Source organism: Motacilla alba, chromosome 12, assembly GCF_015832195.1.
Source record: "Motacilla alba alba isolate MOTALB_02 chromosome 12, Motacilla_alba_V1.0_pri, whole genome shotgun sequence".
Taxonomy (NCBI): Eukaryota; Metazoa; Chordata; class Aves; order Passeriformes; family Motacillidae; genus Motacilla; species Motacilla alba.
The window spans coordinates 2,857,324-2,879,192 of NC_052027.1; positions in this window are offsets into that span (position 1 = coordinate 2,857,324).

Here is a 21,869-nt window from a genome sequence, read left to right on the forward strand (position 1 = left end):
GCTGCACAGTGTGCCTCAGCCCCTTCAAAGGCTGTAAATCAGATTGCAAGATTTAAGCAGAGTACAAAACCATCACAAGCCAATTCACACGGCCTCGGCAGGAGGAAAGAGGAAAGGCAGATTCCCCGGCGCTGTTTCGCTGATGGAGCTCACACCTTTGTGCAGGAGCAGGATTGCCTGCGGTTCCCTCCTCCCAAGGAGCTCTTCAGCCCTCTCCTACAGCTGCTCATCAACGCTCTGGGTAATGCCAGCCTGGCATGGCAGCCTCTGGAGGAGCATTTCTCCACTCACAATGCCTGCAGGAAAGTCTAACTCGCTCAGGATGCTGCAAGCTCTGTAGGTAAAGCTCCAGTGTTCATGAGTCAGATCGTGGGGTGCTGCTGGACATGGGAATGAAGGAAGACAAGGGGTTGGATTGTAGGAAATTCCACCCCTGGGGCACACTGGGACAGAGTCAGGGCTCGGGGTGCCCTCTCCTGGTGCCACAGCTCCTCCATGGCAGTGGCATGGTCCCTGGTGTTGGACTGGCACCAGGTGCTGATGCTGGTTTATGTGTCTGTGACAACTCTGAATTCAATCAGCAAAGCTCCCACACTACGAGAGAAGGATGTGACCAATCCACCAGGAGTGTCACCGTGCCAGGGCTGGCCAGGCAATGAGTGATGCTGCAGTGACACACGAGCTCATAGTTTCTTCTGGAAGCACCACAGCCACATGTTCTGGTCTGTGAGATGATCCCGGGGTTTTTAGCTGGCACAATTCCTTGGATGTCAAGCTGGATTCTTCCAGGCTGGTTTTGTGCTGCTCTGCACTGCCTGAGGTTGATAAAACCAAAGGCCTTTTCTAGATCCTGTGGAAGGAGCCTCATGAACAGCAGAGCTGGCTCCGTGGGCAAAGTCACTGTGGGAGCTTCCCAAATAAATCAATCCACATTCATCTGACCCTCAGAATAGATATCAGTGCCAGAGTTGTCCTGGGAACATAAAACAAAACCCGGAGAAGACCTTTCTTTGCAAAGATTGTCTTTCCTCGAGCAGTGTTCTCAGTCTGGAGAAGACACAAAGGTTTGGTGAGGTCAGCTGAGAACTTGATCATGACTCCTAAATTCACAAGAGAAGCATTGGGTCACTAAGGCACAGTGACAGAACAAAGCCCTGTGATGAAGAGACAGCTTTTTATTACTGAATACTGCATCAGACCTCCAATTTCAGTGCAGAAAAAGGGAAATCTGGAATCCTACTGTCCGTACCTCCACCTAAAAATTAAACTACATGGTATTTTTGGGACCAGTATTTGCTCCTGAAGGTTACACCACTTCTAGTTACCCTGAAGTCAACTGAGAGCCAGTTCTCTTCTAAGGGACCCTTCTCAGAGCTGGCAGCAGCTTGGAGAAAAGATTATCATGCAGGAGCAAGATTGCACTAATTGCAGAAATAGGTGTTTCAGCTGCTGCTGGTTTGGAATATTGGAGTGAATTAAAACAAATGAAGCTGACATTAAATAGATATTTAGTAAAAGTACCAAGGCTGGGGAAGCAGAGCTGTGCAGGAGATGAAGGAGGTGTTTTATGATGTGCAGTGAGCTCATCGCTGTTCGTGTCACTGAGTGCACGAAGTGACCTGAGTCTTTCCAAGAATCTGCTGGAAGACATGGGATAAATGTCCTGCTGTCCCTCTACAGAAGATGCCACGGACAATCAGCCAGTCCTTGGGTCAGCAAGACACCTGGAAGAGAGCAGGGTCAGAGAATTCCAGAGTGGTTTGGGTTGGAAGGACTTTAAAGATCATCCAGTCCCACCTTCCACGCCTGCCATGGCAGGGACACCCTTCCACCATCCCAGGTGCTCCCAGCCCCAGTGTCCAGCCTGGCCTTGGGCACTGCCAGGGATCCAGGGGCAGCCCCAGCTGCTCTGGGCACCCTGTGCCAGGGCCTGCCCACCCTGCCAGGGAGGAATTTCTGCCTAATATCCAATCTAAATCCCCCCGCTTTGAGTTTTAAACCATTCCTGTTATCCATCACTGCCTGCCAGTGTAAAACATCACTCTCAGGTGTGTCCCCTCCCCATGGCTCGTGCAGCTTCCTCCAGTCTGTTGTATTTTCTGGGACCCCCGTCGTTGGAAGGAATGATGGATCTGACTCCATGTTCTTAGAAGGCTAATCTATTATTTTATGACACTATATTATATTAAAGAATACTAAACTAAACTATACAAAAGAATCCAGAAAGGATACAGACAGAAGGCTAAAAGATACTGATGAGAACTCGTGACTCTCTCTTCAGAGTCCAGCACAGCTTGGTCCCAATTGGCCATTGAGCCAAAACAATTCACAGCAGAAACCAAGGAAACACTCACCTGTGGGTAAACAATCTCCAAACACATCCCAAAGCAGCAAAACACAGGAGAAGCAAATCAGATAATTATTGTTTTCATTTTTCTCTGAGGCCTCTCAGCTTCCCAGGAGAAGAATCCTGGGCAAAGGGATTTCTCAGGAAATGTGGCAGTGACGCTCCAGTCCTCCTCACACACAGCCACCCTCAGATTCCACGAGGAGCTCTCATCACCTTGAACAAGTTTCATGCATCAGCTGGAGCTTTCTTCTCCTCCAGGGCAGTGCCTCACTCTCCAACACACCCAGCCTCACGTGCACTGCTCAGGAGATGCAGACACAGTCTGCAGCCTACAGCTGCTCCAACAAAAGCTGTTTGGATGCAGGAAAGAAATAAACTGGCACAGCAGAAATCCAAGACGATGCAGAGCATTATTTCCCTCCACAGGGCTCTGAAAGGCCATGACTACTAAGCAGCATCTCTAACAAATACATATTTTTGCCTTTATCACTCAGACTTGAACCAAAACAAACACACAGACTGCTATTGCATGTAAACTCCTTTCTGTATCTGGGGTAAATTCAGTTGTGGGCATTTTCTAGGAAACACTGATAAAATAAAAGCATCCTCAGGGAGCCCTCTCCCTTGCCTTCAGCTGCTCATTACACATCTTGCTCCAGCAGTTTATCCAACTGAATTTTGAATCCCAGGTGTTGATGAGGACTGAAAAATTTTGCCAAACCCCAACTGTTTTAAAATCAGTGCCCAGAAATTTTTCATCAGTGTGCGACGTTTGTGAGGCTCAGTGAGGTACAGGCAGAACTGGATCCAAGTAGGTTGAAAGGTGTTACATGAAGAGATTTAGAGGATAAGTTGTTAATAGGGTGGGGGAGAGGGGTTTTCTCAGCATTCTTGCTTATAATCTTCCATTTACATAGTGGAATAATCTCAAAATAGGGATTATTATAATGTATGAAGGCCTAATTGAAAGAAGGTGCAGTGGCTAACTCAGGAACCATTTAATTTCAAATGCTTTTATCATCCCCTGATGTGAATCCACATTTAAACATGGAGGGAAAATACGTGGTATATTCAGGAGCAAACAAAGGTATTGTCTGACATAAGAAGCTTATGTAAATGTGGGATGGCAGAGCTCCTTTTGCCATAAACCTTTCAAATACTCAATAAATTATGAAGAAAAAAATAAAAAAACCCCCTGTCTTTTAAGGAGGTTTGCCATGAGATTTCACCTGTCCAGGACTAAGGACAGCACTCTTCAGGGTGAAAAAAAAAAAAAAAAAAAGAGAGAGAGATTTGCTAGACTCTTCCTAGACAGCAAATTGCAAATAAAATACCAACTTCTGTGTGCTTCCATTATGGATCCACTGACAATTTGCTGATTTTCAAAGCAAGGTGACATCATGCCGGGCTGGATGCACCTGCTGGGTGTTTCACATCCTTTCAGTCCCCCTTTACAAGCCAGTAGATTTAGTTTTGCTTTTAAAAAGAGAGAGACATAAAAAAATAAATTAAAAGGTGCCTGTACTCCAGCGGCTTAAAGCCTTTGAATGCAACACAGTGAGAAAAAAGCAGGACCAGAAATCCTGGATATTTCCATTCTACCCCGTACAGCACTATCCTGCTATAATCTCAGCAAAATCCTTCACCTCCTTCTTTCCCTTGCTGTTCCCACCTTTTAATTTTCCTTTTAGACCAGGAGTACTTTGGAGAAGGAACCATGTGCTCCTAAATATGAGCAGAATCCTTTAGTTGCCAGTGTTCTGCTCCCAGTTGGAAGACCAACAATTCTAATTACATGGAGGCAGGATGCATGTGGATGCAACATTACTTTGTTCAGCCTAATCAGCTCAATTCCATCACTGGAATCTCTCTCAATTATAGGAGAATCCATGTGTGCCACTGAGACAGCAGGAATCAATCCTAATTAATCCCCACTGCCTGCACCATTCTCCTGTGCAAACAGAGAAGGGACGTGAGGTGTTCCCAACATGGGTGGGAATTGTGAATTCCTTCTTCTGGGAATCTCTTACTGCCCCCCGTCAGGAAAAGCTTGTGCTGTGCCAAGCAGGAATACCAGCACTGTTTATGGCAGCAAGAGCAATAACATGGGTGTTTCAAGCAGAAAAAGAAGTGGAAGAATCATCAGGGGCCTTTCCAGAGAGAGCAGGGTATGACCCACCTCCCTTCTGAGCAACGGATCCGTGGATTTGTTCTTGTCTAAGAAGAAATAAATTAAAAAATGGAGTTCCCTGGGTTCCATACCAAGTGAGAACTTCATAAAACCATTTCCTTTTCCTGAGAGAAAAGACGAAATCTTGTGTCCCTAGTAAATCACATCACAAACCAGTACCAAACCAAAATTCCCCTAAGGGGGAGCAGTGGGTTTCCCCACCTCTCATGGAGCAGGAGGGAGCTGTGACCACTGGGTGGAAGGGGCAGGATCAGGTCACCAACAGTGCCCCACACCTGGCAGGACCTCCTGGTTCACTCTGCAGCAATCTCCAGGCTGCCCAGGGGGGAACAGGGAGCTGGTTTGATCCCAGGAGCATCAATGACGTGCACAGACAATTTCAGAGTGCTCCAAGTGCCTCTTGAGCATCCCCGGCAATCAAGCTTCAAGTCTGTGTGTGCTCTTACAAAATGAGGGAGTGAATGGGTTGCAGTTGTTCCCTTTAATTATCTTTATTTGGATATTAGGCTCCTGAGTGTGCTACTTCCTGCACTGAACTCAATTTGAGCTGCAAAAGGGCCATGGAAAGGGGTCCATGATCCCAGCTCTGACCCCAGCCCACAAACCTGCTCTCATTTTTATCTCCCAGCTCTGAGTGTCTTATCTGCCACAAACCCACACAGGAATTAAAAAGCTGCTGTGTCTCAGAGAGGGATTTTTGTCCACAGCATTGACACGAATCAGAAATGAGTGAAATTATTCAGCAGAGTTGAAAAGTCAGGAGAAGAGGGCAATGAACCAGAATGGCACCCAAAACCCTCCTGCAGCACAGCACCCTCCCCTTATTTGGTGCTGCTAATTCCTGACAGGAATTGCACTTCCAGGAGTCACATCCATATATCAAAGAATGCAGAAGGAAATATAAAGCAAGGATGGAGGAGACAATCAGCAAGATTTTGTTTCAAACTTACACTTGAGATCAAAAGGTCAGCTCAGATTTCCAGCTCTCCTTGTCCTGAGGATAAACTGAATGATGCCACTCTTCTCCAGGGCCAGATATGGAAAATATACAAATCCTTTGTTATAATTTGACCTTGCAAAGATCTTTCACAATGGGGATTATGGTGTTGGCAGAAGATTATTCTGCACCTGTTTCCCTGACATTTGTCCCTCTCTGAGGAAGTGCAAATACTGGTGACATCAACCCTCAGTGGTGCCTTGTCACTCCTGTGGAGACAGAGCTGGGATGCAGACAGAAAAAGGGAAAAAGGTGATGAAGAAATAAAACCAGAAGCAGAAACTGGAAAGCTTTTTTTCCCCATCCACCACTTCGACCAACAAAGCAAAACAAAAGATGCACAGAAAAAAATCAATACAAGCCAGTGAAAAGAAAACCACGTTGGAAACGTACACAGGGAGAGGCAGGAACGCCCTGGCATTTATTCTAAAGTCATATAAAAACCTGCATCTCTCTTTAAAATATTGGGAAAGCCTGGATGAAACAGGTCTGATATAAAGGGCTGCTGAGATGGAAGTGACTGACAGCATCCAGGGGGAAAAGAGACAGATGAAATCCAGGCTGTTGCAGCTGGATGCTCTGACTGAAGTTAGATGTTTCTTAGCAGGAGAGAAATGTAATAACTTTGGGAAGAAAAATGAGTAAAGCTGGAAAATGTCCTCTGAGGAATGAGTGAGAGGCTGGTGTCACAAGCACTGACAACAAAGCTGGAAGCCAGCTTGGAATCCCAGTTTTCAAGTGGGGTGAAGCTCTTCCTTTTCTCCCTGTTAACTTCCAGCCAACCATAAATGGGGTTAAAGGACCTAATAAAATTATTACCTGCATTTTCTGGGTTTGTTACCTGTATTTCCATACCAGGCTATTCCTGGTAGTGCAATATTAAGTTCTGTCATCCCTTGGCTGCTGATGGGAAGTGGGAACTTCTAGCAAGTAATTTTGCAGGGCTGTTATTAAAATCTCATTCTGTCTCTAATAAATACTGTCTTGAATATGGATCACATCTGTAACTCTCCAAAAAAAAAGAGCTCTCCTATGGAAAAGAAGTGGGTTTTATTGACTCAATAACACAGTGTGCCACCAGCAAATCTCTAGCTTAAAAATCTGAAATGGACATATTTCTTTTAAATAACCCTGAATCTTTTAATCCCATCTCAATAACAGCAAAATGAAAAGAAATAAATCTAAGTTTTGTACCTGTGTGATTCCAAAATCTCCTCGATTTCAGCTAGACCATAAACACATCAGTGACCCAAATCCCTGTTTCTGAAAAGACAGGTTAAAATTGAATTTACAAAAAACATAAGCTATTTTTAAAATACTCCCCAGTTTTTCATCTTCATCCATTCTGATGCACATATTTAAGCAGTTTCCAGTTTTTCAGTTTTCTTGGCCAAGCAGAAATATTTATTACACTTGTAAAGTTTATATTACCCTGTAGCAAAGCAATTTATCATTACTATACATGGGTGACTTTGCTGATTATTAAAATACTGTTAAAGTGAAAACTGTTCAGCTCACCACTCTTCTCTAATTTATTCCTGTTGTTTGACTTCAACTGGAATAATTCTGAAAAAAGAATACATCAGAGTCAGAAACTGAGACAAGGGATGGATGGACTGGAAGGTGAGAAGTGCCTGGTTGGTGATGCTGAGATGTTCTGAGAGGTTGGTGATGCTGGATAGAAATGGAAAATGGGGAAATGAGCTCAGGGAGAACCTTCTGGCTCTGCCCAAACCCCTGAAAGGAGAGAGGGGTCGGGCTCTGCTCCCAGGGAACAGGGACAGGAGGAGAAGGAACAGCTCAGGCTGGGCTGGGGAGGCTCAGGAAATCAGCAGGAATTTCCCCATGGAAAGGGTGCTCAGGAATTGGAACTGCCCTGGGAGGTTTGGAGGTGTCCAAGGAAGGGCTGGAGGTGGCACTCACTCCTCAGCGTGGGGATCAGACACAGCTTGGGCTCGATGGTCCTGGAGGGATTTTCCAACCTCAGTGATTCTGGGAAAAGTTACCCAGGAATGAGGGAACACATCAGGGCAGCTGTCCCAGCTGCACTGCAAACACAGCACAGCCCACAGGGCGCTCAGAGCTGCTGTTCCTGCCACACCTTCAGTTTCCTTTGTCTGGAGAAGGTTTTGGAGGAAGCAGAGTAATTTTTAACATGCCCATGGGAGGGATTTAGAGCTCAAAGTGTATAAAGAAGAAAAGAAGATAAATATTCTAGATATTTTTTCCAATCCAGTAAAAATCAAGGAGTCATTAAAGCTGGGAAAGCCCTCTAAGATCACTGAGTCCAGCCATCCCCCCAGCACTGCCAGGGCCACCACTGACCTTTGTCCCCAAGTGCCACATCCACACATTTGTTGAATTCCTCCAGGGATGGTGATTCCACCACTTCCCTGGCAACTGTTTCAATGCCTGGCCACCCTTTAGGTGAAGATATTTTTCCTTATAACTAAAATTCCCCTGGTGGAACTTGAGGCCGTTACAAAATGTGTTAGGTTCCCATATCCCCATTGAATGCAGGAATAGATAGCACAAATTCTTATTGTTTAAAACACCTCCTTTATGTCTCATTTTACAGCCCCTGCGGCTGAATTTGAGCTGGAATTTTGCACTCCAGGTTTCCAACCAGCTGGGGTTATTTATGGCTGAATCAACAACTTCTCCATGCAAGGGGCTGTGATGGCAGCCCTGAGAGAAGGGCCCCCAAAAGCTGCAGCAGCCTCTGCTGTAAGTTTTGGGTGCCCTCCTTTGGTCTGGGAATCTTGTAAGATTAAAACATGACAAAATCCAAATGCTGGTAAGCAGATAAGAGCCCTGAGCTCATTATTCTGGTCTTTTCATTCTCCAGCAGTTACATTTTCCTCTATCGTTTGCTGTCTTTGTAGTGATAACTCACATCGTTTTCGAGTTGCACAAAATGAGATTTTCAACAAAACACTTATTTCTCAATCTGAATTAACCATGTTTTCGGTAATATTTTCACATCCTCTTTTTTTCCTGGAGTTGAACCTCAGGTCAAGTTGTAGACTGCTCTTCTCTGACAACAATTGCCCCAATCAGAGTGGTCGCTTTACTTCTTAATGAGCTGATTTTTGTTCTGTTTCTTCCTCTGCGTTATCTTAAAATGCAGAAGATGGTAATTTACTTTAGTGCACAGCAAATCCCCTCCAGTAAGAAATACATTCTTCTGAAGCCAGAGTGGCCAATAGCAAATAAAGTTCAGTTCTTTGGGTGATGTCAAAACAATGCCTGATGGAAACAAAGGCAGCTGCTTTGATTTATATTGCCTTCCCCCAGCACTACAAGCCAGCGCTCTGCTTGCCCTTTTCTCTGCAGTTGCACATTAAGCTGAATGCTTTAGAGATTTTCCCCAACAACTCCCAGATCTCTTTCCTAATCAGTATTCGGCACATCTTTCCCTCAGCAGATGCGCTGAGATTTCCCCCCCTTTGTTCCAGGATTCATTGTTCTCCATTAACTGCAGTTGCCATTTATTAGTCCAGATGCAGGAATGATCCAACGACCCCGTGTGAGTCAGGGTGTTCACACCCACCCACCCGTGCTCCACGGGCCCTGCCATCATCTCATCTTTAAATGTATGTGCCCAAACCAGGGGCTGCTTACGTGAGATTTACGATGTTCCCCAAATGTGCATACGATGGCAAAATGTGATTTTCAGCTCAAAGGGAGCCATCTTCAAAGATGGGGTTTGAAGTTTTGCTCTTCCCCGGCTTTGAGAACGCAAAAATCCACAGGAGCACGTCCTCAGCTGGTGAGAAATCTTGTTAGGATTAATGCTGCTTGGGTTGATTTACACCAGGTAAGGGTGTGATCAATTAAATCTGTGCTGTGAACTACATAATTTTTTTAATGAAAATTTAAATGTAGTCATGTTAGGCCACAATACTCATTTTAGGGGGAAAAAGGAGACAAAAAAAATAAGTATGGAAACACTGGGAGAATCCATTCTGGAAATACAGACAAATTGGTAGGAAATGGAGTGTGTCATGCTTAAATATTCAAACTACTGATAATAGAAACAGGTGGCAACCATATAATATAAAGTACATTAACTTGGAATTCTGTAGACACTTGGATGATAGGAAAATAGGATTTCACATCGAATTAGCCCGCTGGTCCATGAAATCCTATATCCTTCTTTCAACACTGGCTAGTAGTTAATTCCTCAGTGGAAGACAATCCCACCTCTCATAACGCCCCTCAGAAACACAAAATGCCACAAGACACAAGAAGCAGGAAAATCAAGTGCAAGACAGCCCTTGAAAAAATTTGGGAAAAGCCAAAGTGAGGGCTCATAGTTAGTTAAGAGCCAAGATGTGCTGTCGTAGAGCCAAGCTCAGCTGGGAGTTGGATGGCTGGAAGTGAGCGCTGCTTTCCCCCTCAGGTTATAACCCAGCTCCCCATCAACCCTGCCTCAAATTTATGATCCCAGTGCCCTTTGGAAATAAAGATGTTTCCACTTCATAAAGCCCAGGGTATTACTGGTAGTCACTCTTCCCTTTCTCCAAGGGGGGTAGTGAGGGTGGCAACTCAGTGACCCTTCCTTTGTGACAGTCCCTCAAGCCAGAGCTGGGAGGCACTGTTAGGGACAGGTTCAGATAAAATCTGACAGATAATGTCAAACCCAGGGAGTATTTTCTTGGCTACCACAGAAATAACTCTGGGTTTAAATGAAAATAAATATTCTGGCTGCATCCCTGGAAGTCTCCAAGGCCAGCTGGACACTGGGGCTTGGAGCAGCCTGGGATCCAAGTGGGAAGGTGACGCCATGGGAAGGTGTCCTTGCCCATGGCAGGGGGTGGAATGGGTGATCTTTAACTTCCCTTCCAACACAAACCATGCTGGGATTCTGTGATTTATTGCCTTAAAGGTGTGCTCACACTGAGAACTAAGCCTGGAGCATCATCAGAGGGCTTCGAAGGGAACTGCTCCTCCTTCATTTGGGGCAGACCCCAGCAGGGCTCCTGCATCATGTCCCCACCCTGCCCCACACACAGTTTGGGGTTTGTACCCTCTTTGAGAGAAAGCAAACCCCCACAGTAGCCAGGGGAAGCATCTCAAGAGCCAACACAAAATCATATCTTACTACCTGAACTCAAACCACACCATTTTCCCACTAGATCTGGGTATGGATCCTATAACACAGCATGGGCACTTCCTTCCTTTGTTCCCAAATGATTTTTTTTCCCTAATACACACCAATAAAATGACATTTTTAAATGAAATGGTTTCAGAACTGTAAACTGTTCTAAAAGCTGAACTCAGGCAGGAGCTAATGATGCAGTGGATTCACTAAGCCAGGTCTAAGCACACAAGAGTGATGGGAAAAAATATCCTGTCCGATACTTTTTTAATAGACTTTGGATAACAACAGTACACAGAAAAGCATCATTTAATATCTTAAATGATCCATCTTGTCATGCTATGGCTTCATCTCACATGATCTATTGCTTTACAGCATGCTATTATGTATATTGAAAAAACAGCTTGTAATAAATTACCACAGCTCTATTTACTCCTCAATATCTGCTTCCTTTCCCATTTAACCCATGCCAGTGTAAGCCCACTTCCAAAAACATGGATCCTTCTAATCATTGTGAGCCCAGATATTTAATCTTAAAATAATTTATTTTATTTAATCTTAATCTTTTTAAGCACAGATATTTGTGATATCTCTCCTGGATAGCAAATATTCAGGGTGTGACCACTAGACCTCAAGTCTTACTGATAAATACCAGAATTATTAAGAATTGTGATCCATTTTTAAAGATGATGGGCAACTCAAATCCTATAGCTACGAGGAAAGGAACAAAATACCTTGGAGAAGCTGTCTTAATTCCCTCATGTGTTTTGGAAACCTTCTTGATAACTCTTGCCTTGAAACACCTTGTTGATAAAGAGCTCAAACCTGGATCCTCCTCGTGCTCCTGGTGCCATTCCTGCACCGTGACATTGCCAAGAGCAGATGGGTTTTCCAAGGTGGATAATTCTCCTTCCCATGGCCTGAAATTGCACAGTGAACCCTGGGATTCACAGCTGGGCAGAGATCAAAGGGGATCTGGAGATGTTCTAAAAACGAAGATCCCACAGAGATGCCAAAATGGGGCGGGCACCAAACGCTTCCTCATCTGTGGAGCACCAATTCCCATGCAGATCCAGCACAGCCCCAGATCAAGGCTGTAATCTCCTGCACTTGTCAGTCTGGAGTTCCTAAACAGCTTCCTCTCTCCCTTTATAAATGGCATCTTTTGATATGTGTTATCACATTTTTCCATTCCAATTCCATTGAAACTGTAGAGCAGCATAACAAAACACCGAATTATTCCTGCTGGATTCAGCAACTGGAATTAAAGAGGGTTTTTTTCTTTCTTTCTTCTGGAACATAATTGTAATATTTCATATTCCTTCTACAAAGAGCAGGATTTAATGGCTTTTATGGATTTTTCACCCCCTTAGAGAATTTCTGAAAAATTCAATTATTTTTGGGGACCGCTTGAGTTTCTATCTCCCAGTGATGATGAATTAGCCATTGTAGCAGCCAACTTAAAAACAATACACAAAAATCAATTGTTTGACAAAAGGAAAGACACAGACAACCTGGGACTGGCACACACTGCCTTTACCCTGAGTTAAAAAATGCACTAATTTCAAACATTTCACCTTTTTAAACGCTTTCTGCAGCAGCATCTGATTACATTGCAGCTTTTTTGCTTTCCCATAGAGAGTGACTTTGCCAACAAGACGATTTGCCATCAAGAAACTGTAATTAACTTAATGAACTTTGTCTTTTAAACAGTTGGAGATTTGAGAGCTAAGAGTAATGATTATTCACAAGTAGCCGAGTTTGGTTTCAAACATACATATTCAGTGCCAGATAGCAGCAATTTGCATCTCAACGTTTTCATGTTCAGACCTGCTGACTGTCTAAGGAATAATGTTATGCACCAAATAATAGCTTTAGAAATAACAATAAACAACACTGAAAATGGAATCGAAGCAATGCCTCTTGTAATGAAGAGTTTTAGAGCTCAAATTTGATGCTAAAAAAACAACATTGCGCCGGACCACAGCGAGAGTCCTTCTGTGGAGCCCTGAGATCCAGCTGGAAGCCAACTTTTCATTCTGCCCATGAATCTACAGACAAATTACATCTCCTGCTTTGGGCTGAGCAGCATAAATTGTCAAGAAAAAATATAGTTAGCCTGGAGCTATCAGTACAAACTGTTGGGATGCCAAGGGCTGGGGCTTCGAGAGCCAGCTGATTTTCCTTCTCTAGAAGTATTTTATATTAATCTCATGCAAAAGAAATCCAAAGCATTGCATTGGTAAAGCGTGACTGAGTTCAGGGCTGTGATTTCCCTCTGCACACACTCAGCCTGGTCTCATCCCCACACCATCAGATTTTTGGGGCTGGGAGGTTTGCCCATAAATTTCTCAGCAACTTTGAAGAAAATTGTGGCTTTTCACAGGGAGTAAAGGAAGTGTAAGAAACACCTGCAATGTTCTCCCTCTCTGAGGGAGGCTCAGCATCTTCTCCAGGAGACACCCAGCTCCTTGTCTTTAAAATTCTTTTCAGAGAATGAGCAGGGGACTCTGGCTCTGAGCAGGACCCTCCACAATATCCCAGTGGGAAAGGAAAGGTGTGAGTGTTTAGAAGTGGGTTTAGATGGAGTATTAGGAATTGTTCCTTGGCAGGGTGGGCAGCCCTGGCACAGGGTGCCCAGAGCAGCTGTGGCTGCCCCTGCATCCCTGGCAGTGTCCAAGGCCAGGCTGGACAGGGCTGGGAGCAGCCTGGGACAGTGGAAGTGTCTCTGCCTTGCCAGGGCATGGGAAATCTTTGAAGTCTCTTCCAACACAAACCATTAACTCATCCTATAATCTATAATTTATCATCCATCTTCTTGAAGCAGTGACCAGTGCACATTTTTCCCATTGGCACAACCCTTTTAGGCAGACCTGTAATTTATCCTGCCCTAAAAAAACAGAAAATGAAACCTCCCCCCCACCAGTCCATGGGCTTCCACACTGCTCCAGACAGGGACGACCCTCACACCTGCCTTGGGATCACCTGCACACCAAGGAAGACAAAGAACTGGGGAAGAGTGAGTGATACATCCCTGAGGAGCAAAGTGTTGAAATTCCATGGCCAGTTTGTCAGTTTTAATGGGTGACCTCATCTCTGACAATTTGAAAATATTTTCTCCTAAAAAATGTCTCCTGACAGACATTCATGTTGGATATCTCTCTGCCTTGCATGGCTCAGGTGAAGAGATTTGTCCAAAAATGTGTGGGTTTTTTTTATTTTAAGGCATCACTGTTTTTCACTTTTCTGTTTGGAGGGTTTCTTTTCTAATTATTGCCAAGATATTTCCAGTCTAGGAATATTGTTCCTGCTTCAAATGTCACTCCATGGATCTCCTGCCACAGACACAATTATATTACCTCTGAAAAGCAAGGAAGTTAACTCTCAAAGCTCTTACTCACTTGAGTAACCTCAAAGCAGGGGGATCCAGCTCCTCATTACACACCCCTGAAAGGAATTTTGTGACAATGCTCCTGAGTTTCTTCACTGAGGACCGTCCATGACCCTCTCCTGTCGGAGGGGCTTCACAAAACCTCTGAAAACCCCACAGATGTGGGGTCCTGCTTCCCTTCCTGCAGAGAGGAACCAAAGTCACCACACTGCTCTCCAGCCCTTTGAAAAGGAATCTTCCCCCAGTGGTTTTCACCCTGCTGAGCGACAAAAGGGAAATGCTGAGCAGTTCCTAAAGTAGGAACAAAAGTTTTCTCCCTGTAGCAGCTGCAAGGTTTGGATCCCACCATAAATTGTAGATTAAATTGTGGGCATGAAGGCATGAAATGCTGGTAATGCTATTAACTCATCCTTTTTATGTAAGGGCTGCCTGAAATACAAAACCTTGCTAAAACACCTTCCTAGCAGTGATATGGCTCATCCCAGCTCCAGTTCAGGTAGATTCAGCTGCCCAAATTAATTTCTACTAAAGAATAACTGCATTTACACGAAGGCTTTTGCCAGTACAAACATGCAGATTTCCACGTGTGGCACGCCCAAACTCCAAATTCTCAGCACTTCTGCCCTTTGCAGAATTAAATGTTACGTGAAGTCCTTCAAGAGCACGACTGCAAAAAGTGTTCCCACCTTTGGAGCAGCTGGGTCTGCAGGAGCTGATGGTCAATCAAAACATAAGTTGCTCACATGTAAAAATGTACAGGGTAATGGTGAGGGAATTCTGCATTGATCCCTGTTTAATCAACAGCAGAGCTCACCTCCAGCACAACAGCAACAAGGGAAAGGAAGTGCCATGGGTAGGAAAGGCAAAGGAAAAAGAAACAGAGCTATAAACCAGCAAATACTCTCAATAAAAAGCACCCCTCTGAATAAAAGCACCAGCACAGATCAGAAGTTTGTCTCAGCAGCAGAGAGAGTGAAGAGCTGATGGTCCCACAGGACATGCAGAGGTGCCAGCAGGTTCATCAAACCCAGACTGGCTGGTGTGTGGCACAGCCCAGCTCCACATCACCTGATGTCCAGAGGCTTCCTCTGGGCTCAGGCAACATCTTTTTTGTTGCAATCTTCATCCAAAAAACCCTGACGATGAACAGAATTGTCATTTGTGAGCTACAATACGATCCTCTATCCCACTTTAAAACCCAGGCAGGCACATTATTTGGGGAAATAAAGACAAATCCTGTCACTGCAAAGTGCAAGCAGCTGACAGCATCTCCTGACAAGTTCCTTGGGGGCAGAAATCAGTTTATAGCAGCTGGGTGAGCTCCCCCTGCTCTCCCTCACCTGCCCTGCCAGCATCACTGCCCACTCCTGGCCTCAGCCACACTGCATCTTGCAACTCTTTAATTTAAATTAAATTAAATTCCACCTGCAAATGCCACGGCTCTGTTACTTTCTGTGAGGCTTTCTAAAAACCAGGACAGCTTTGATGATCAGTTCTGGGCTGGATTTGTTATTAAGTGCATGTGCTTCTTGCCTTTTCCTGAAGCAAAATCACAGAGAAAACGCTCTGAACAGATAGAATTTGTGAGGGCAAGCACACGTAGGGACATTCAGAGACGGGCTCAGCCCCTCCACGTGCTGAAATAGGAAAGATCAAGAGTTATTATACTCAGGAGGTGGAGGACAACGTTGTCACCATTCAGCAACATCCCCTGCATTGCCGGGGGCAGGCACATTTCCATACAGCTGGAAACAGTCATTAATTAAGGTTACCTTTTAGGGAATGCCTTAAGGGATCCTCACTGTGCCCTAAGTTAGGCGCTGCCTCAGCAGGGCCATGCAAACAGAGCAGTTTTTAAAGCAGTGAGGTAGAACAGCACCTCACCCACCCCAAAATAAGACACGAAAGAGGAGAAATGAAGGGACAGTGAGAAAAAAAAAATTAAAATATTTTTCTTTTGGCACCATATTTACTGTGTGCACCACACTTACAGTGTACACCGGCTTTATGGTGCTGTAAATGCCCCAGCATCTACCTGATTGTTGTCCCTGATGCTTGCACAAGTGAAGCAGAGCATAATTCTGAAAATAAAAGCTAAATAGACCTTGGTGAGCTCAGGGATTGCCCTGCAAGCAGCATCCCCCTGAGAGAGGTGACGGCTTGGGACCCCCCATGTGTCAGTCTGCAGCCCTTCACCTTTCTTCTTTCTGTTTCTCACAGAGGCTTTGATGCCTCCCACATTTCCAGTTTCCCATTAAACTCCAATTTGGCAAATATTTCACTCCGGTGCGTCCCAATTTCTTGCAGTTTTTGGAAATTTGGAATTTCCACAGGCTTTGTGCACACAGCCAGCCTCAGCAAGAGCCCGCAGCCCCTCACAGTTTGCTGCAGCAATTTTGCACAGGCCTTGCTCATGGTGATGAACTGGAAATTCCATGTGTTCCTCATCAAAATCACATTTAATTGCAGCTAATTCCAGGCCTATCAGAGGAAGTGCTTGCACATTGCCTTATCACAGCCCCACTGGCAGCCACTTGCTCTTAGTTTCCCATTTATTTGATATCCAGTTCAAAGCTGCCTGCCTTGGAATTCTCCACAGGCCATTTCCAGCCATCCTCACAGATCTGGTGCCCACGTTCAGTTTCACTGAAATCCCTGGGAAAATTTCCATTGATTTTAATTGAACAGGCTGTTCAGCTTTTTTTTTTTTTTTTTTTTTTCCCTCTGGCAATGAAACATTCCAACCACAAAATTCAAGACCATGAGAGTGTGGGTCTCCTGTTTTGTGGTGAAACTGAAAATCACCCTGGATTTTGTGAGATTTGCAAATGGGAAACATTTGGTGTGTTTTCCTCCTGAAACACACACCAGTTGTGTAATGGGGCTGAGTGTGAAACTGCTGTGAATTATGCATTGAGGCTTGCTAGAACAGGACTTGGGAAAACTAAATTTTGCATTTTATGTTACACTGTCGATTTTCTTAAGTTTGTCTGTTGCTTTTTTCTTCCCCAGGAAAAAAAAAAAAAAATCATGATTTCCACATGATTACTAAAACAGTGGAGATCACACCATGATTTGAAACAGGATTTCAGGCAGGGCAGATTTATTCCTATCTAGCCTATTACTGTTTCCATAGAATCATGGAATCACAAAGGTTGGAAAAGACCTCTGAGATCATTAAGTCCAACCATTGAATGAATACATATTAGAATATTTGAGCCCCTAGATGTGCTTTCTCAGCAAAATATAACTATTAAAGGTGAAAAAGGGACATTGGCCACGATCCTCATCCTTTTTGAAGCAGCTGGGAGGAAAAGAGCAGGATGTGGAGGCAGCCAGAGAAGACCTGCTGGGTGCCAGCCAGTGACAGAGCTCAGTGATTCCCAAATAATTGTGCTCCTAATTCCAGGTGTCTCCCAGGGCTGGCACTGCCCTCCTGGGATTTCTTCCCTCTTGTGCAGGAAGATTCCTTATCCTGGTCAAATTGTGTGACTGTTTTTCTTGCAGCATTAAAGGTCTGCTGCCCCCCAGGTGCCTGTCCAGGAGCACTGGCCAACAGTGAGATGCCTCCCAGGGTAATGAAAAGAAATCTACAACAAAAGAAGTCCAGAAAGTTCAAGTCTACCTCAGGTTCACTGGTTTCTGCTCTATTCTTTCATGCTATTCATCTCCTCACAATGCAGGGCTGCAGAATTCGAACGCATTTTCTCCAGGCTTCTTTTGCTGTACAAAAGAAGGTTGATTCAATTAAAAAAACAAAACAAAACAAACCCGACAAATCCCCACCAAAAAGCCAAAAGAAACCAAAAAACCCCACTACCAACCAGAAAAACCCCAAACCTCCAAAATGTTACATGCTCTCCCTCCAAAAATACCCCCAAACCACACCCAAAGCACCAAATACACACCCAAAGCCAAACTGTCTCTTTTACACTCAAGTATCCTAACACAGAGGTTCCCCACACCAACAGCCAAGTGAAACCCAATAATTACCTGGATTCATCACAAAATGGAGTCCTGACAGCATCGAATTTCAAAACTTTTACCCCTGACAGAGCAAAAAGCAACCCCTCCTCCACGCCTGGCCAGGGTAAATAGGCTTTGCTTAATGATTGGTATTCCCCTCCAGCCAGCAGAGTGTTAATTGAATGGATTCCATTACCATAGGAATAGCAAAAACCAGATTAAAAACCAAGCCAGCTGTAAACTGAGCCAATGATTTTAATGGGAAGAAAATAAAGGCTGGCAATTGCGTGGTGAAGTGCATCAAAATGTTAATTGCTTGCAGTCCCATCCTTCTGAACTAGTGGAGAGGGTGATGGAGATAAGGTCTGATAAAGCCCAGCAGAAGTTCTGGGCCTTGCTAATCCTGCAGTGGAAATGACTGGGTAAAATGAGGAATAAATATCTGCAGCAGTGTGGAATTAGTGTTGGAGAAAGTTCCAAACTAGCACGCTTTGGTTTTGGTTTTACAGCTGTGTAAATCTATGTATTTCAACTTGGCAGTTGAAAAAGACGTACATAGATTTTTGTTCTATGTACTTCATCTATTCTTACCCTGATTTTTAGGCAAGGTTCCTCAGTGCAGCCAAGCAGGGCCAACCAGAGAACCAAACATGACTGAGAGCACTGGTTTCTCCCCAAAACACAGTTCCCAGGACCAAAATTTATTGCAGATTACAACACCACGCCTCAAAACACAGTCCCAGGTGAGCAGCAGAACGATCCTTCCCAGGGTCCACCCTGGATTCCTCTTAGGAAATCCATGTTTTCTGTGATCCACAGAGGAGAGCATTTTAGCCAACAGCCACCTGAGGCCCAAAAACTGTGGAAAATCCAGCCTTAAATACAAATTCCAAGTTGTTCCAAAAATACTCACCTTATGGTACCCAGACCATCCAATCCAGGTGTTTTGTAGAGGGCTGAGCACACCTTGAGCCTGATCCTGACTGTGTTTGGTTTTGGGAGCTGGCTGTAGGATAAATGTCCTTCTCACTGGCAATGTGAAACAGGACACAGAAAGAGGATGATTGAAGAAAATCCTATTGCATTCCTGATGGAATCATGGCTCTTACAGCCTCCCTAAATGCTAAAAGATGGAGTATTGATTTTAGTCAGCCAAATCCTAAAATTACAGGAGGCTTTCCAAGTCACACAGAGCACCCTGATGAGATCCTCTCAGCTCTCATTCCTTACTCATAACCACAGAACGTCCTCAAAACTGCCCTGACGGGAGCACGGAGGAATGAAGAGTCTGGGGAATTTTAAAATGTCAGAAATATGCAAATATTACGGATTAGTATTCCACAGAGAGCCATAATTTCCAGTGTTTGCACTCATTTTAGCGTTCCTTTTAAATTAAAGGCACAATAGGTAAGCTGGCAGCATGCAGATGGTTTAAAGGGTTTGGAACATCCTTATTCATAATTTTGATTTTTTTTTCTACCAGCAGCTATTTAGAACCCATTTTTTGTGCTCTTTCAAAGGTAACAGGATTTGGCCTGGGAACGAAAATCAGCAGGAAACCAGCAGGTGATTTGACTTAAAGGGTTTGCATATTTTAAGCACAAATAATACGAGTTAATAACATCCCTTCAGAACTTTTAACACACCTTGATACACGGGCACTGAGCTGTGTGGGGGAAGATTGCAAGGGAGCAAACCTGAAACCCCCAGGGAACAGGCACAGGAGGAATGTGCCACTTAGGAGAGCCCTGAGGTGGATCTGAAGAGCGTCCTGGGGGCAGAGGAGGGATGTCACACTCACCTGCACTGCCAGTGATGCCTTGTGCAGGCTGCCCTAGAGCAGAGGCCGGGCAGAGTCACAGAATAAAGCAGGGATTTATCCAAAGCATCTCCTCCATGGATCCACCTCGGGCAGCACAAGAGCCCAGCCAGGGCTGCCCCCAAGAGGAACCCAAATGGTCCCAAAATGCACGAGCGCTCCCGGGGTCTCTGCCTTGGCTCAGCTCTGCTCCATTTGCACCTTGCAGTTCATTGTCCCGTTCCAGCTTTAGCCCAGGCACTCCCACCCTGCTTGTTTTTCTCTCTGCAGCCCACGCTGTTTGTGCTCCTGGGCTGAGCTTTGGATCATTTGTCCTTGGTGCCCAGCTGGAGCAGGAATTGTTTTGTCTCCCTGCTCTGTGCACAGAGCTCACCATCCCCGATATGAAGCTCAGACCCGCACACTAAAGCAGCACAGAATGTGAAAAACAGAAAAGCCAAAACCTGAGGCATGACCAGAGGTAGCTCTAGAAGGGGAAATGCAGGAAGGGAATCAGGCATTTGGCAAAACACGTTAAAAATATCTCCAGTCTGAGGAAGGGTGGGTTTAGAGCCAGCCATCAGCAAACACTGACACTCATCACACTCATGCTGCTCTCTGACCCACAAAGGTCTTCCTTTCCTGGGCAATTTTGGGTTCAATTTCATCTTTAGAAGTTGACTGAAATGCAGACAAATTGCTGTGGATCTGGCCTGGAGAGGGGAAAGATCCCCATTCCCTTCCCCCCTCTGCCTGAGGAGGACCTGACCCATCAGAGCAGCACCACGGGTCAGGTTGGGGTGTAAACCATAGACCTGGTCAGGAGTGCTGGAGCTGGATATCCTCACTCCCCACATCCCACTGGGTGTCCTGAGCTCTGATCTATCCTCTCCCCCTGACTTTTACCCTTTCCCTGGCCTCAGGACTCACACCTTGGCTGTGACAGCCTCGAGCAGTGAGGACTGCTTGCTCTGACCAGGCTGTGAACAGACACTGCTAAGGGAATAAAAGGATGTTGGGTGCTCCTGCTCATCCCTCCGCTCGCAGTTTGGATCCTGTACTTCCCACAGGTTCAGGGGTCTCCTCCTGTCCCAGACAAACGCTGTGTTGGCTCCTCGAGTGCAAACCCAGGAGCTGTGCCTTGTTGAGCTGGCCCCAGAGGAAACCTGTTGCCCAGCCCAGCTCAGGTGGAGCCCATATGGCATCTGCAGCTCCTTTGGGGCAGCTCCAGCACGTGCTGAGCTCCAGCAGCCAGCGAGCTGGGAATTTAGATGTCAAAGAGAAGATGAAAGACATCTATTTCTCCCTCTTAAAGATGTTTGTCCCTTCCCCGTTGCTTCAAGGACTCAGTCCTTGTGAGCCCAGCAGCACATTCCTGGTGGGGCCTCAGCAGTTAATGGATTTCCCCTTGCTAAGCAGAGGGAAAACACGGGAAAACAACCCAAAGAAACAAAAGCTTATCCTATTAGCTACTTGTCAATTATCCTTGATGGGTGATTGTGCCAGTGGCCAGGGGGAGATGCTGGCAGGTGTAATTACTGGCTCCTTTTTGCAGGGTTATAACCTCTGACTTGCAAGGCCTGTCTTCAGGTACAGAAGAAAGAGAAATCACTGAATTAATTATGATGAGCATCTGCCCTGCATAAATAAGGACGATTTCAACTGAAACTGGATCATTTTAATTGCAAAAGCATTTTACTCTCAGTCCTTCACCCCTCACGGCAGGTGATGTGAGAAAATATCCTCACAAAGAGTGGGCTCATGTTAAAAAATGCAGGCACCAGGACAGAATGCTACAAGGGAAAATATTTATGTGGAAAAATATTGCATGTCTGGTTGACAAGAATCTACTTGTGCTTATTACAAAAAGCTACAGCGCAGTTTCAAACTGACAATCCATTACTAGAAATCCATCTTTTGCTTAGGATGATAAAGCAAGATTGAATTATAGATTTCACAGCAGCAATTCTGACATTCTGCGTTTCAGCTCACACCTTCTGCTTTCCCAAAGCTTTTTTAATCCGTTCATTTGAAATAAATGGTCATGCTCAAAAAATTGCCTCAATTCATGA